The sequence below is a fragment of the Anabrus simplex genome, chromosome 2, assembly GCF_040414725.1.
Source record: "Anabrus simplex isolate iqAnaSimp1 chromosome 2, ASM4041472v1, whole genome shotgun sequence".
NCBI lineage: Eukaryota > Metazoa > Arthropoda > Insecta > Orthoptera > Tettigoniidae > Anabrus > Anabrus simplex.
In genome coordinates, this window is record NC_090266.1 from 782,432,673 (window position 1) to 782,447,358 (window position 14,686).

General features: G+C 38.4%; 1 protein-coding gene across 5 annotated transcripts in view; it reads left to right on the forward strand.

Annotated features, from left to right (window-relative positions):
- LOC136864458 (S-adenosylmethionine mitochondrial carrier protein homolog) overlaps nucleotides 1-14,686 on the forward strand; it is a 163,059-nt gene that overhangs the window by 35,421 nt on the left and 112,952 nt on the right. The window contains exon 2 of one of the 5 annotated variants that reach the window (XM_068226289.1): nucleotides 783-861. The exons of the other annotated variants lie outside the window; for them this stretch is intronic. The gene's annotated coding sequence lies outside the window, so the exon portion shown is untranslated. The remainder of the gene's footprint in view (nucleotides 1-782; nucleotides 862-14,686) is intronic. 5 annotated transcript variants of the gene reach the window in all.

Consider the following 14,686-nt stretch of genomic DNA (forward strand, 5'->3'; position numbering starts at 1 on the left):
TTCTGACTTTAGTATACACAGATAGATCTGATGACTTGAAGATCTTATGTAGGACTTGGAATGCTGCCCTGCCAAGCGCTAATTGTTGGCAGATTTGTGAAATGCTAGAGCCATTATTACTTACGGCTGAACCCAGCAAACAAAAATTATACATCACTTTGATGACTTCATCATGTACCTTAATATCTGTAGGTGTAATTGTTGTAAGAATTCTTGCTCTACCAGTATTTAGATGGAGTCTCATCTTCTCACTTTGCTTTTTTCACTTTCAGAATAAGAGCCTCCAGATCATCCTTACTTTCAGCTACCAAAGTGCATAATTTAGGTTGTTTATATTCAGACCACCAATCCTAAATCCACAAAAGACCTCATTTGCTCCAGCTTCTCTCATGATGTAGTCAGCATATCAGTTGAACAGATGAGGGGAGAGTATGTATCCCTGCCTTAGCCTTTTACCAACTGAAAACCAGTCTGGATCACCATGCTCAGTAATAACTGTGGCCTCGTGTTGCAGATAGAGGTTATGCATCAGGACAGTGAGATGTTCTATCTAAGGACATCCCGAATCTTCCTGTGATGCACACTATCAAAGGCTTTCTTATAATCAATAAAGCGCATACAGAGCTCTTTTTGGCATTCCTTTGCTCTCTCTACCATCCATTGCATATCATAAATGATACCTCTAGCTCCTCTGCCTCTTTAAGGAATATAAACTTCATGTTAATTGATCCATATTGAACTGTAATTACATAAATAGTTAAGTATATTTTGTTTGTTTTCAGTTCCTGATTAAAAAACTTAACTATTAATGTGCTCTGCCTCTCCAAAACCAGCTTGAGTTATGGACTATTCACGCTCCATGTAAGGTTCTAATCTTCATTGCATGATCTTTAACAACACTTTACGAGCATGTGGTATTAGCACAGTTGTGCAGTAGTTTGTGCAGTCCAACAAATCTTTCTTTTTTTAAAGTGGGAAAATGTATGGATCGTTTCCAATCAATCAGTCAATCACTACTGATCTGCATTTAGGGCAGTCGCCCAGGTGGTGGCAGATTCCCTATATGTTGTTTTCCTAGCCTTTTCTTAAATGATTACAACGAAATTGGAAATTTATTGAACATCCCCCTTGGTAAGTTATTCCAATCCCTAACTCCCTTTCCTATAAACAAATATTCGCCCCAATTTGTCCTCTTGAATTCCAACTTTATCTTCATATTGTGATCTTTCCTACTTTTAAAGACACCACCCAAACTTATTCGTCTACTGATGTCCTCCCACACCATCTCTCCACTGACAGCTCGGAACATACCACTTAGTCAAGCAGCTAGTCTCCTTTCTTCCAAGTCTTCCCAGCCCAAACTTTGCAACATTTTGTAACACTACTCTTTTGTCGGAAATCGCCCAGAACAATTTGAGCTGCTTTTCTTTGAATTTTTTCCAGTTCCTGAATCAAGTAATCCTGGTGAGGGTCCCATACACTGGGACCATACTCTAGTTGTGGTCTTACCAGAGACAAATATGCTCTCTCCTTTGCATCCTTACTACAACCCCTAAATACCCTCATAACCATGTGCAGAGATCTGTACCCTTTATTTACAGTCATACACTGACTGACAGAGCAAATGCAACACCAAGAAGAAGTGGTCAGAACTTTATGCCAATTGCAGGGTAGACTGACGTCACTGAGATATGCTCATGATGTGAAACGCGCCGCTGTGCTGCGCACGTAGCGAACGATAAATGGGACACGGCGTTGGCGAATGGCCCACTTCGTACCGTGATTTCTCAGCCGACAGTCATTGTAGAACGTGTTGTCATGTGCCACAGGACACATGTATAGCTAAGAATGCCAGGCCGCCGTCAACGGAGGCATTTCCAGCAGACAGACGACTTTACGAGGGGTATGGTGATCGGGCTGAGAAGGGCAGGTTGGTCGCTTCGTCAAATCGCAGCCGATACCCATAGGGATGTGTCCACGGTGCAGCGCCTGTGGCGAAGATGGTTGGCGCAGGGACATGTGGCACGTGCGAGGGGTCCAGGCGCAGCCCGAGTGACGTCAGCACGTGAGGATCGGCGCATCCGCCGCCAAGCGGTGGCAGCCCCGCACGCCACGTCAACCACCATTCTTCAGCATGTGCAAGACACCCTGGCTGTTCCAATATCGACCAGAACAATTTCCCGTCGATTGGTTGAAGGAGGCCTGCACTCCCGGTGTCCGCTCAGAAGACTACCATTGACTCCACAGCATAGACGTGCACGCCTGGCATGGTGCCGGGCTAGAGCGACTTGGATGAGGGAATGGCGGAACGTCGTGTTCTCCGATGAGTCACGCTTCTGTTCTGTCAGTGATAGTCACCGCAGACGAGTGTGGCGTCGGCATGGAGAAAGGTCAAATCCGGCAGTAACTGTGGAGTGCCCTACCGCTAGACAACGCGGCATCATGGTTTGGGGCGCTATTGCGTATGATTCCACGTCACCTCTAGTGCGTATTCAAGGCACGTTAAATGCCCACCGCTACGTGCAGCATGTGCTGCGGCCGGTGGCACTCCCGTACCTTCAGGGGCTGCCCAATGCTCTGTTTCAGAAGATAATGCCCGCCCACACACTGCTTGCATCTCCCAACAGGCTCTACGAGGTGTACAGATGCTTCCGTGGCCAGCGTACTCTCCGGATCTCTCACCAATCGAACACGTGTGGGATCTCATTGGACGCCGTTTGCAAACTTTGCCCTAGCCTCGTACGGACGACCAACTGTGGCAAATGGTTGACAGAGAATGGAGAACCATCCCTCAGGACACCATCCGCACTCTTATTGACTCTGTACCTCGACGTGTTTCTGCGTGCATCGCCGCTCGCGGTGGTCCTACATCCTACTGAGTCGATGCCGTGGGCATTGTGTAACCTGCATATCGGTTTGAAATAAACATCAATTATTCGTCCGTGCCGTCTCTGTTTTTTCCCCAACTTTCATCCCTTTTGAACCACTCCTTCTTGGTGTTGCATTTGCTCTGTCAGTCAGTGTATTTATATGATTACCCCAATGAAGATCTTTCCTTATATTAATACCTAGGTATTTACAATGATCCCCAAAGGGAACCTTCACCCCATCAACGCAGTAATTAAACCTGAGAGGACTTTTCCTATTTGTGAAACTCACAACCTGATTTTTATCCCTGTTTATCATCATACCATTGTCTACTGTCCATCTCACAACATTATCGAGGTCATTTTGCAGTTGCTCACAATCTTGTAACATATTTATTACTCTGTACAGAATAACATCATCTGCGAAAAGCCTTATCTCTGATCCCACTTCTTTACACATATCATTGATATATATAAGAAAACATAAAGGTCCAATAATACTGCCTTGAGGAATTCCCCTCTTAATTATTACAGGGACCGATAAAGCTTCACCTACTCTAATTCTCTGAGTTCTATTTTCTAGAAACAGAGCCACACATTCAGTCACTCTTTTGTCAAGTCCAATTGCACTCATTTTTGCCTGTAGTCTCCCTTGATCTTCCCTATCAAATGCCTTAGACAGGTGAATCGCGATACAGTCCAATTGACCTCCTGAATCCAGGATATCTGCTATGTCTTGCTGGAATCTTACAAGTTGGGCTTCAGTGGAATAACCTTTCCTAAACCCAAACTGCCTTCTATCAAACCAGTTATTTTCGCAAACATGTCTTATATAGTTAAATTAATAAATTTTATTGTTTGTCCGTATTGTCAAGGGTTATGAATTTCATGTTGTTGGTCCGTACTGAACTGAGAATAACATATGAATAGTAACACAGTAAGGTTTCCACCTATTCAGTACTAATATGTATTTACAATGTTATAAATTACATGGAACTAGTTTCGACCCGCCTAGGGGTCATCATCAGCCATATTAAAGCATACATAAGTATTTTGTCGAATCCTAAAAACATGTTATTTTTAACTGTAATAATCGTATGGATTTTATAATTTATAAAGTGAAGTTTGGTAATGAGATGAGAAATGTTAGTATGGTACAGGTGAGTAGTAAATAATAATATATATACAAACAAGTTTGGAACAAAGTACTAGTGGGGTGCTTAGAGTTGTAAAATATAACCTCGTGGATGTCAGTAGTCCTCGTACTAAAGAAACAATGTAAAATAACACACATAAACATATATACAAGTATGTACAAAGTCTGGAGAGTAAAGAGTGATACTCTTTTAATGTTGAGTTGGCTTGACACTGATCACTTAAGCGGAGAAATTAGGTATTTGGTGTATTAAAGCTGTGTTGGTCAGTTGCGTTGTTGATTGTTGGACGTGAAGTTGTTTTTGAATTTCTGGTTGAGAAGAAGGTGGAAACTGCGCGTGGATATATTGATTCTCAGTTCTTAGCGGAAACCAAATTGGACCTGTTTAAATGGAGAAAGTCAGTAAAAACAAAAAATGGAGATAGGAAAAGGTTAACATAAAGTGAAAGGACGCTTACCTCGCGCTGCGGTGTGTGTAGTATAGCTGATGGTGTGCGATTGGTGGCGGGGAGAGAAGTGTGGGCAGAGAGGAGGGCAGGCGCGTGCGGGTTAGGAGGGGGTTAGGAAGAGTGGGGGTGGCTTGGGGTGAGGTGGGGGTGGGGAGCTTTTAAGGCGGGGCTGAAGGGTGCGGGAAAAAGGGTAATTGTCTCGGAAAAGTACCTTTGATTAGACTTAGGATTGAGTTTTGGTTGGCTGCATTATTGTTCCTGAGGAAAGTGATGAATAGATCGAAGAGTATGTTGGGTTTCTCTGAGATTTCATTGAGATTGTGACTGGCGTTGAAGTATTGGTCTAGGTGTATGTAGTAATTTTCCATTATGTTGAGTAAAGGGCCCTTGTTTGCTAATTCGAGGATGTCCATGTCCTGTTCGATATTGGTGAAATTATAGTTATAATCATGCATGTGTTGGCCGATGGCTGAAAACCTGTTGTATTTTATTGCATTAGTGTGTTCGTGGTATCTGGTATTGAAGTTTCTACCGGTTTGTCCGATGTAGGATTTTTCACAGGTGTTGCATTTGATCCTGTAAACTCCTGATTTTACAAAACTGCTGGTCTTGTTGATGTGTGAAGTATTGTGTAAGACGTTCGTGTTCTTATTGTTGGTTTTGAAGGCTATTTTAACGCCTTGTTTCTTGAAGGTATTGGTTAACTTGTAGATATCATTGTTGAACGTGAAGGTGGAGTTTAGTCACTTCTTTTTTGAGGGTAGTTTTAGGGCGATGTTTTTGTTTATTGATTATCCTTTCTATAAAATGATTGCTGAAGCCGTTGTATTTTGCAATTCCGCGAATTGTGTTAAGTTCGTTCTTTAGATCTTTCTTGGACATAGGTATGCTGAAGGCTCGGTGAACTAGGTTGTTGTATGAGGCTCGTTTGTGGGACTGGGGGTGCACTGAATCTTGGCGAATGGTGGAGGCTGTTTGAGTAGGTTTTCTGAATATTTTATAACTGAAAGAATCTGAGTTTCTAGTGATAGTTAAATCTAGGAAGTTGATTTTTTGATTTGATTCGGATTCTAGTGTGAATTTGATATGAGAATCAATAGTGTTGAGTTTTAAGAGGGTGGTGGAGGCATTAATTGATTGCTCATTCATGATTACGAAGACATCGTCAACATATCTGGCCCAAAAGAGAATGTTTTCAAATTCATTGTCAATTTTGGTGTGTTCGAGGAAGTCCAGGTATATTTCTGCTAAGATGCCTGAGGCCGGTGACCCCATTGCCAAACCATCTTGTTGATATATAACATTGTCGAAAGTGAAGAAGTTGTTGTTGATGATTAGTTTTAATACTGTGATAAAGTCTTGTGTCTCTAGTTTGCTTAAGTGGCTGTTTTTGTTTAAATTGTTTTTAATTATTGGAATTAATTTTGATACTTGTATGCTTGGGTACATGTTTACAATATCGAAAGAGTGGATGGAGTAATCCGGTTGCAAATTGAAATTGTTAAGTTTTTCTACTAGCTCTGATGTGTTTTTAATGGACTTTTTGGATAAAAATTGATAATTTGTTCTTAGGAAACGTTGGATGAATTGTGATAATTTGTATAAGGGGCTTGGTCTATAGTTGATAATTGGGCGGATGGGAACTCCAGCTTTGTGTATCTTGGGGAGAGCTTTAGCGGTGGGGAGTCCTGGGTTCATATGTATGAGTTTGGATTTTTCCTGTTCAGTGAATAAAAATGAAGTGTTTTTTAGAGTTTGTTTAAGTAGTCTTTGAATTTTTTGGGTGGGGTCCTTTTTGATTATAGAAAATGAGCTGTTTGTGAAAAAGTTTTTTGTTTTTTCAATATATGCTTTTTTATCCATGATAACTGTTGCATTGCCTTTGTCAGCTTTGGTTACGATGAGTTCGTTGTCTTTGATTTTCTTTTTGAGGGCGTATATGCGTTTTTGTTCAGCTATTTTGTCTCTATTATTGAGCTTATTTGCGGGGTTGGTTAGGTTGGAGAGGATATTGTTCAGTTTCCTTTTAACATCGGTTCTAACCTCATTTTGCGTATCTTCCGGCATTTTGCTAATGGCTAGCTCCGATTCTGTGATCATAGTAGCGGCTCTGTTGAGGCTGTTCAAATTGGGCCAGTTGTGTTTCGGTCCTTTGGATAAAGTTGAGTGTTCAAAATCACTTAAGGGCGTGTTTGATAGATTTACGACCGCTGGATGGAGCTGCGAACAATCGAACGTGTTTCTGTTGGAGTTTCTAGTTTGAAGGTTATGTAGTTGGGAGTTCTTTAACCTGTTGAGTTTATTCTCCAAGTTTGACTGTTTTCTGGCTAGTTCGTGGAATAATTTGTTCTCTACTTGTTGGTAGAAAAGTGTCCATTGTGCGTTTGAAAGTAGTTTGGTCGCTGCGAGGTGAGCGTCATATAATTTCTGATTACAACTTTTATTATAATTTGGATCCACCTTATTCAATACATAAAAACTACAACATATATTTCAATCAGAACTAGTTTCGACGCCCCTTTTGCGTCATCATCTGACATAGGTTCTTGGAAAAATTGGCAATCACATAAGTTTATCTACGTCAAATTGAACACAATTTAAAACCATATTATCAACCTAAAACTGTGTTACAATTATACTGTTTTAAAGTCCATATTTTCTACAAGTCTGAGACTTGCGAGTCTTAAACCTTAAATTGATGAAAACCTATGTAAACCGGTTTGCTCACTAATAAACTAACGTGGATTTAAAAGAACAACAACTTAAAAATAAAATAGTCTTGAAGAAACATTAGCTTAATTTAACACTCTTCTTAAAACGTGACGTAGAATCGTATTAAAATAATTCAATAAAATCTTCAGAGTCGCTTTAATTGACCAATCCTAGTATTGAATAAGGTGGATCCAAATTATAATAAAAGTTGTAATCTTGGTTCAATACGGACAAACAATGAAATTTATTAATTTAACTGAAGAAGCCCACCAGGCAAAGATAGTGGCCCATCGGTATTTGGGCTTAAGAATCAAGGTAGGAAAGATAGGCAAGGATATAAAGTTTATCAAAAAATGTATTGAATTTAATCTGAGCCTGAATTTAAAGAGGGTATTTAGAACGAATCGGGTACTTTCGCACCAACGTAACGTACAACAAAAATGTAAAAGATTTCGTCTTAAAAATGAGTTAAAATTTCTTTATAAGGAAAAAACTTTTTTGAATCAGCAGTTATATGAGACTCACCTCAGGGCCGCTGCCTTGCTTACTAAAGTGCAATGGAACATTTTTCAAGACTCGGTTCAGAATAAATTAGATAATTTTCTTCCTGCTAAATCAGAAAGTATTGGATAAAAAACTAGAAATGTTAAAGAAAGAATCGTTTTCAAGCAAACCAGCCTTAGAAGCTAAACAGTCTCCTAATAAAGATTTAATCAGGAGTATTCGTACACCAGTTATCAACCTTTCCAAGACCATTTTTAATGAGAAAGAAATGCAAATTCTGTCTAAAGGCCCAAAACATGACTGGCCTAATTTCAACCTAGCCAAAAAGACCACAAAACTTGTGGTGGAATCGGAGGTTGCGATTGGTAAATTACCACATGAGGTGCAGGAGGAAGTTAGATTAGATTTAAAAAGAAAGTTGCACAATAGTTTAGTTACTAATAATAAAGATAATGCCGTTTACAATTCCAAGGACATCAGTATTGATAAAAAGTGTATTATAGAACTTAAAAAGGAGGTTAAAAATGAGGAGCTCATTATCACTAAGGCAGATAAGGGTAATGTGACGGTAATCATGCATAATGATGATTACTTTCATAAGACTAAACAATATTTCGATAATGAAAACTTTTTATTGATCAAGAAAGACCCGACGCAAACTCTACAACGCCAGTTAAAACAAACATTAAAGGATACTTCCTTCCTCTTTACCGAAAAGGAGAAGCAAAAACTAGTAAATATGAACCTGGGCCTTCCAACAGCGAGAGCACTCCCCAAGATTCACAAGGCCGGGGTTCCCATTCGGCCCATAATAAATTACAGACCCAGTCCTCTATACAAATTAGCTAAGTTCATTCAGAAATTCCTTAAACAACACTATAGATTTACGGCAAACAAATCCATAAAGAACTCCATAGAACTGGTTAATAAATTAAGCAATTTTAAATTACAAGCTCACCATACCTTACATTCATTTGATATCGTCAACATGTTTCCGAGTATTAGAACCAATAAGTTGCTTCCTATTGTTTTTAAGAATCTAAGATCCTACAGTCAGCTAAGTGAACTTGAAATACAAGATTTAATGAAATTGGTTAAGTTACTTGTAAATAATAACTACTTCGTCTTTGACAAGGTCATTTATAAACAGGATGGGTTGGTAATGGGATCTCCGGCCTCGGGAATCTTGGCGGAGATTTATCTGGATTCTTTGGAAACATACATGATGGAGAACAACAGAGAATTTGATAACATTCTGTTTTGGTCTAGATTTGTGGACGATACATTAGTAATTTTAGACGAACGTGTTAGGGACGCAACGGCTACTCTAGATGTACTTAATAACATTGACCCACAGATTAAATTTACTTTGGAGCCAGAAAGTAATGAATCAATTAATTTTCTTGACTTAAAAATCAACAAATCGGATTCATCTTTTGCTTATAGTATTTTTAGAAAGCCTACACAAATGGCAGTCACTATTAGACAAGACTCAGAACACCCACACAGTAAAAAAACTACATACAATAGTTTAGTAGAATGGGCATTTAGGATCCCCATTACAAAAGCTAATTTGAATAAAGAACTCAATATAATTTGTTCAATGGCTAAGGTTAATGGTTTTAGTGAATGCTTTATTGAACGTATCATCAACAAGTTCAGGTACCGTTTACAAACCACTTTGGCCAAAGACAAACCTAATCAGAAGGCGTTTGCAATATTTACTTATAATGAGGATATATATAAGTTTACTAATGTTTTCAAGAAACATAATGTCAAGGTTTCGTTTCGTACTGATAATAATAATACAGTTGTATTGCACAATTCAGCCTCAGTTAATAGATCAAACCCATATACCAAATCGAGTGTGTATAGATTTAAATGTAACGACTGTGGGTGCACATATCTAGGTCAAACAGGACGAAGTTTTAAAATTAGATACACGGAACATAACAATGCAATAAAATATAACAGATTTTCCACGGTAGGCCAGCATGTACATGATCTAAAGCATAAATTCACATCTATAGAACAGGACATTGAGATCTTGGAGAACTTAGGAAAAGGAAGTTTGCTGGATGTTACGGAGGGTTGCTATCTACACCTGGATCAGAATTTTAATCCAAATCTTAATTTAAACAAAATTTCTGAAAAATCAAATATTCTTTTTGATTTCCTTGAGTTTCTTTAAAAATGTACATATCCCGGTCAATAGGACGGTGTTTCATATTATGCGTAATAGCTTTACTAGTTGCTTTCTACGACCACGCCCTCCGGAGCTCCAACAGATTGCCGCTCCTCAGTTACTCCTCCCGCTTTCCCCTATTTCCCCCCTTCGGCGCAGACCAACCTTCATTACTAACACAACACTGCTCGCTAGGCTTCATTGTGCTTCGCATGGACAGCGATCTCTTGAGGTGAGTTACGTAAAAACCTTTACGTTATAAGACGTAATTTTATATTTTGCCTCTTCAGTTAAGCGATAGTTTATTAGATTCCTATTATTTCAGGTCCGCATTGAACTGGGAACGTTGTACTTGATAACATCTTAAAGGACCAATTGCTCATTTCCACCTCACAAGGATTGCTCCATTAAAGCGACTCTGAAAATTTTATTGAATTATTTTAATACGATTCTACGTCACGTTTTAAAAAGAGTGTTAAATTAAGCTAATGTTTCTTCAAGACTATTTTATTTTTAAGTTGTTCTTTTAAATCCACGTTAGTTTATTAGTGAGCAAACCGGTTTACATATGTTTTCATCCAAGGTTTAAGACTCGCAAGTCTCAGACTTGTAGAAAATATGGACTTTGAAACAGTATAATTGTAACACAGTTTTAGGTTGTTAATATGGTTTTAAATTGTGTTCAATTTGACGTAGATAAACTTATGTGATTGCCAATTTTTCCAAGAACCTATATCAGCTGATGATGACGCAAAAAGGGCGTTGAAACTAGTTCTGATTGAAATATGTGTTGTAATTTCATCTAAACGACAGTTTTTATGTATTGAATGAGGTGGATCCAAATTATAATAAAAGTTGATGTCTTATATAATAAGAAAGAATGCTTTCCCAAAGCTTACATACAATGCATGTCAAACTGACTGGCCTGTAATTTTCAGCTTTATGTCTATCACCCTTTCCTTTATATCATGGGAGTACTATAGCAACTCTCCATTCATTTGGTAAAGTTCCCTCATGCAAACAATAATCAGACAAGTACTTCAGATATGGTACTATATCCCAACCCATTGTCTTTAGTATATCCCCCAAAACCTTATCAATTCCTGCTGCTTTCTAGTTTTCAACTTTTGTATCTTACTGTAAATGTCATTGCTGTCATAGGTAAATTTTAATACTTCTTTAGTATTACTCACCTCCCCTATATGGACATTATCCTTGTAACCAACGATCTTTACATACTGCTGACTGAATACTTCTGCCTTTTGAAGATCCTCGCATACACACTCCCCTTGTTCATTAATGATTCCTGGAATGTCCTTCTTGGAACCTGTTTCTGCCTTAAAGTACCCATACATACTCTTCCATTTTTCACTAAAATCTGTATGGTCACCAATTAGGCTTGCCATCATGTTATCCTTAGCTGACTTTTTTGCTAGATTCAATTTCCTATTAAGTTCCTTCAATTTCTCCTTACTTCCACAGCCATTTCTAACTCTATTTCTTTCCACCTGCACCTCCTTCTTAGTCCCTTTACTTCCCTGTTATAATATAGTGGATCTTTACCATTCCTTACCACCTTAAAGGTACAAACCTATTTTCACATTCCTCAACAATTGCTTTAAACCCATCCCAGAGTCTGTTTACATTTTTATTTACCGTTTTCCACCGATCATAGTTACTTATTAAAAACTCCCTCATGTCTTGTTTTATCAGCCATATGGTACTGCCTAATAGTCCTAATTTTAATATCTTCCTTTCTTTCACATTTATTTTTAATTACCACAAAAACAGCTTCGAGATCACTAATACCATCTATTACTTCGGTTTCTCTATAGAGCTCATCTGGTTTTACCAGCACCACATCTAGAATATTCTTCCCTCTAGTTGGGAGTGAGATTTCTAGATCCTAATGGGTGGGTTCCATCACTTTCTGAATCATGTGCTCTTCCCATATTAACTTATTTGCCATTTGTTGGTCATGCTTCCTGATGTTCACATTACCTTCCCAATTGACATTTGGTAAATTGAGATCACCCGCTACAATCACGTTCCTTTCCTTATCGTTTCCCACATAGCTGATTATCTTATCAAATAATTCTGAATCAGCATCTGCGCTACCCTTTCCTGGTCTGTAAACTCCAAAAACATCAAGTTGCCTATTATCTTTAGAGATGAGCCTTACCCCTAGAATTTTTGTCATCTTTAACTTTTTCGTAGCTTACAAATCCTTCTTTCACGAGAATGAATACTCCTCCTCCTACCATTCCTATTTTATCTCTACGATACACCCTCCAGTTCCGTGAGAAAATTTCGGCATCCATTATATCATTTCTCAGCCATGATTCAACTCCTATTACAATATCTGGTAAGTATATATCTATTAAATTACCTAATTCTATTCCTTTCTTTACAATACTTCTACAGTTGAGCACTAACAGTTTTATGTCATCCCTACTTGATTTCCAGTTCCCTGTTCCCTTAACACCGCTCCCTATGCCACCCTGTTTCCCTGAATGTACCTCACTATAACCCTTCTAAACAAATTTCCTAACTTATATGTACCACTGCGGTTTAAGTGAAGGCCATCTGAGCGCAGATCCCTATCTCCTACCCACCCACCCATTAGGATCTAGAAATTTCACTCCCAGTTTCCCACATACCCACTCCATAGTCTCATTTAAATCCCCAATCACCTTCCAGTCAGTATCCCTCCTACACAGTATTCCACTGATAACAATATCCGCTTCCTTAAACTTCACCTTTGCTGCATTTACCAGATCCACACATCGTCAACTACTTTGGTACTTATACCTGCTTGTCTTACGTTGTTAGTACCAACGTGAAACACTACCACCTTCTCCTTCTCCCCCTTCTCTTCTACTTTCCTCAACATCTCCCTTAACCTAATTCCTGGATAACACCCTACCCTGGTTCCCTTTCCTCCACACACTTTCCCGACATGTCTAACGATAGAATCCCCCATGACCAGAGCCTCAACCCTACCCACCTCATTTGATCCCCTCTCCTCCTGGTCAGTCCTATCTTTCCTGACAGCTGCAGAAGCTACTTCCTCCTCCCTTTTCTCCATCCCATGACCCTTTTCCACCTGTCTTTTCCTATCCACTACTCCACATTTCCCTTTCCTACCTCTTTCCTTTCTCCTACTTCCACACTTCTCAGCATCTTCTCATCTTCTCTTGGTTGTTCTACCTGCAGTGACTCGTACCGATTTCTCACAGACACCTGTCCTGAATTTTAATCCTGAATGGAGCCCTTAGTCTGCAATCACCTTCCCCTTAAAACATTAGACCACCTGTCTTCTACACTTTCCCCCTTTCCTTCCCATCACTCTATTACACCTGCTGTATCCTGTACATTGTTTGGAGGCCTACTTTCCTTCTTGTCCTCTGAGAGAATCCTAATTATTTCCCTCAAACTCCTTCCTCATACTCCTTAATGCCTGGCCACACTCACAGTTCCTACACTCGCACTGCTTAGCCATTCTTTACTGAATAATGAAAAGAAAAGGAAAAATAAGATAACTTATTCTGTGCAGAATGAAAATGAAGGGAAAGAACTATTGTCTAGGTTAGTTCACAAAGATCGCACAACAGTAAGTTAATTAATATAAGCTACTTCTATACTACAATACTACTTAATTGTACAATTTTTTTAATGCCTACAACACGCTAACAGGATGAAAATTGCTGTTAATTACTGGAAACATAGAATAATACACAAGAATTACACAATTCTTTACTGCAGTTAAGTCTACCCTAATTACAACAACAGAATTTTTGTAAGAGAGTTACTACAGATACCACAGAAACGGTACTATATTACACAAATATTCAGAGTAATAGAATAAATACACTACTTTCTAATAAGATACTATAATACACTACAATAATTTTAGACTATGTTCAGACTGAGTGCAGATACTACAATACACTACAATAATTTTAAACTACGTTCAGACGTATTCTAAAATACAACAGGTTATTACGAAGCAAAAACAGAAAGGAAAATTACCATTAAAGTTCGAAATTTGCAAAACTACTCAAAATTATAGAATAGGCACTCTAATTTCTAATAAGTTACTATATTACACTACAATAATGTTAAAACTACGTTCAGACGTATCCTAGCTTCTTACTAAGCACAAATAGAATAAAAATTCCAATTAGGCCTAAATTTAGATATTCGCAAGAACTACCGGTCGGTACTCAAAGATTACCAACAAAGTTAAACATGTATACAGATTAATATTAGTACTACTTTGTTCTACTATGCTGTAATAGAACTGAAACCAGCCATTTGCACAAAAATACACACGAATATAACAGGCAAGATACTATCTAATATACGGTACCGTATGTACACTCCAATTCTCAACCGAAATGTGGATTTTGTGATCTTTACAGATGGTGGATTACTATTATTTTCCCTACTCCATGGGACGGAGAATAAAAGTGTCCTTAAATGCTGAAAAATATGAGGTTGTTTACAAAAATTACTCAAAAGTATTTCTGTCTAAACTATGCCAGGGACTTGAATTGCAATTATTGGAATGTAGGAACTTGATTATTAGCTAACCGCTCATAAATACTGAAATGTCGAGGATATGAAATATAAATTATGGATACTTTAACTGCCTACTCAGAACTACAAATGATCCAAATACAAGAATCAGCTGATTTTTATTTTTATTTTCTTGGTACACGACACCCTTTGTTCACGACTGTAGCCAACAATGCCAATATCTAAATACGAAGAGCAACAATGATCAACAATTATGACTGTTAACTATTTT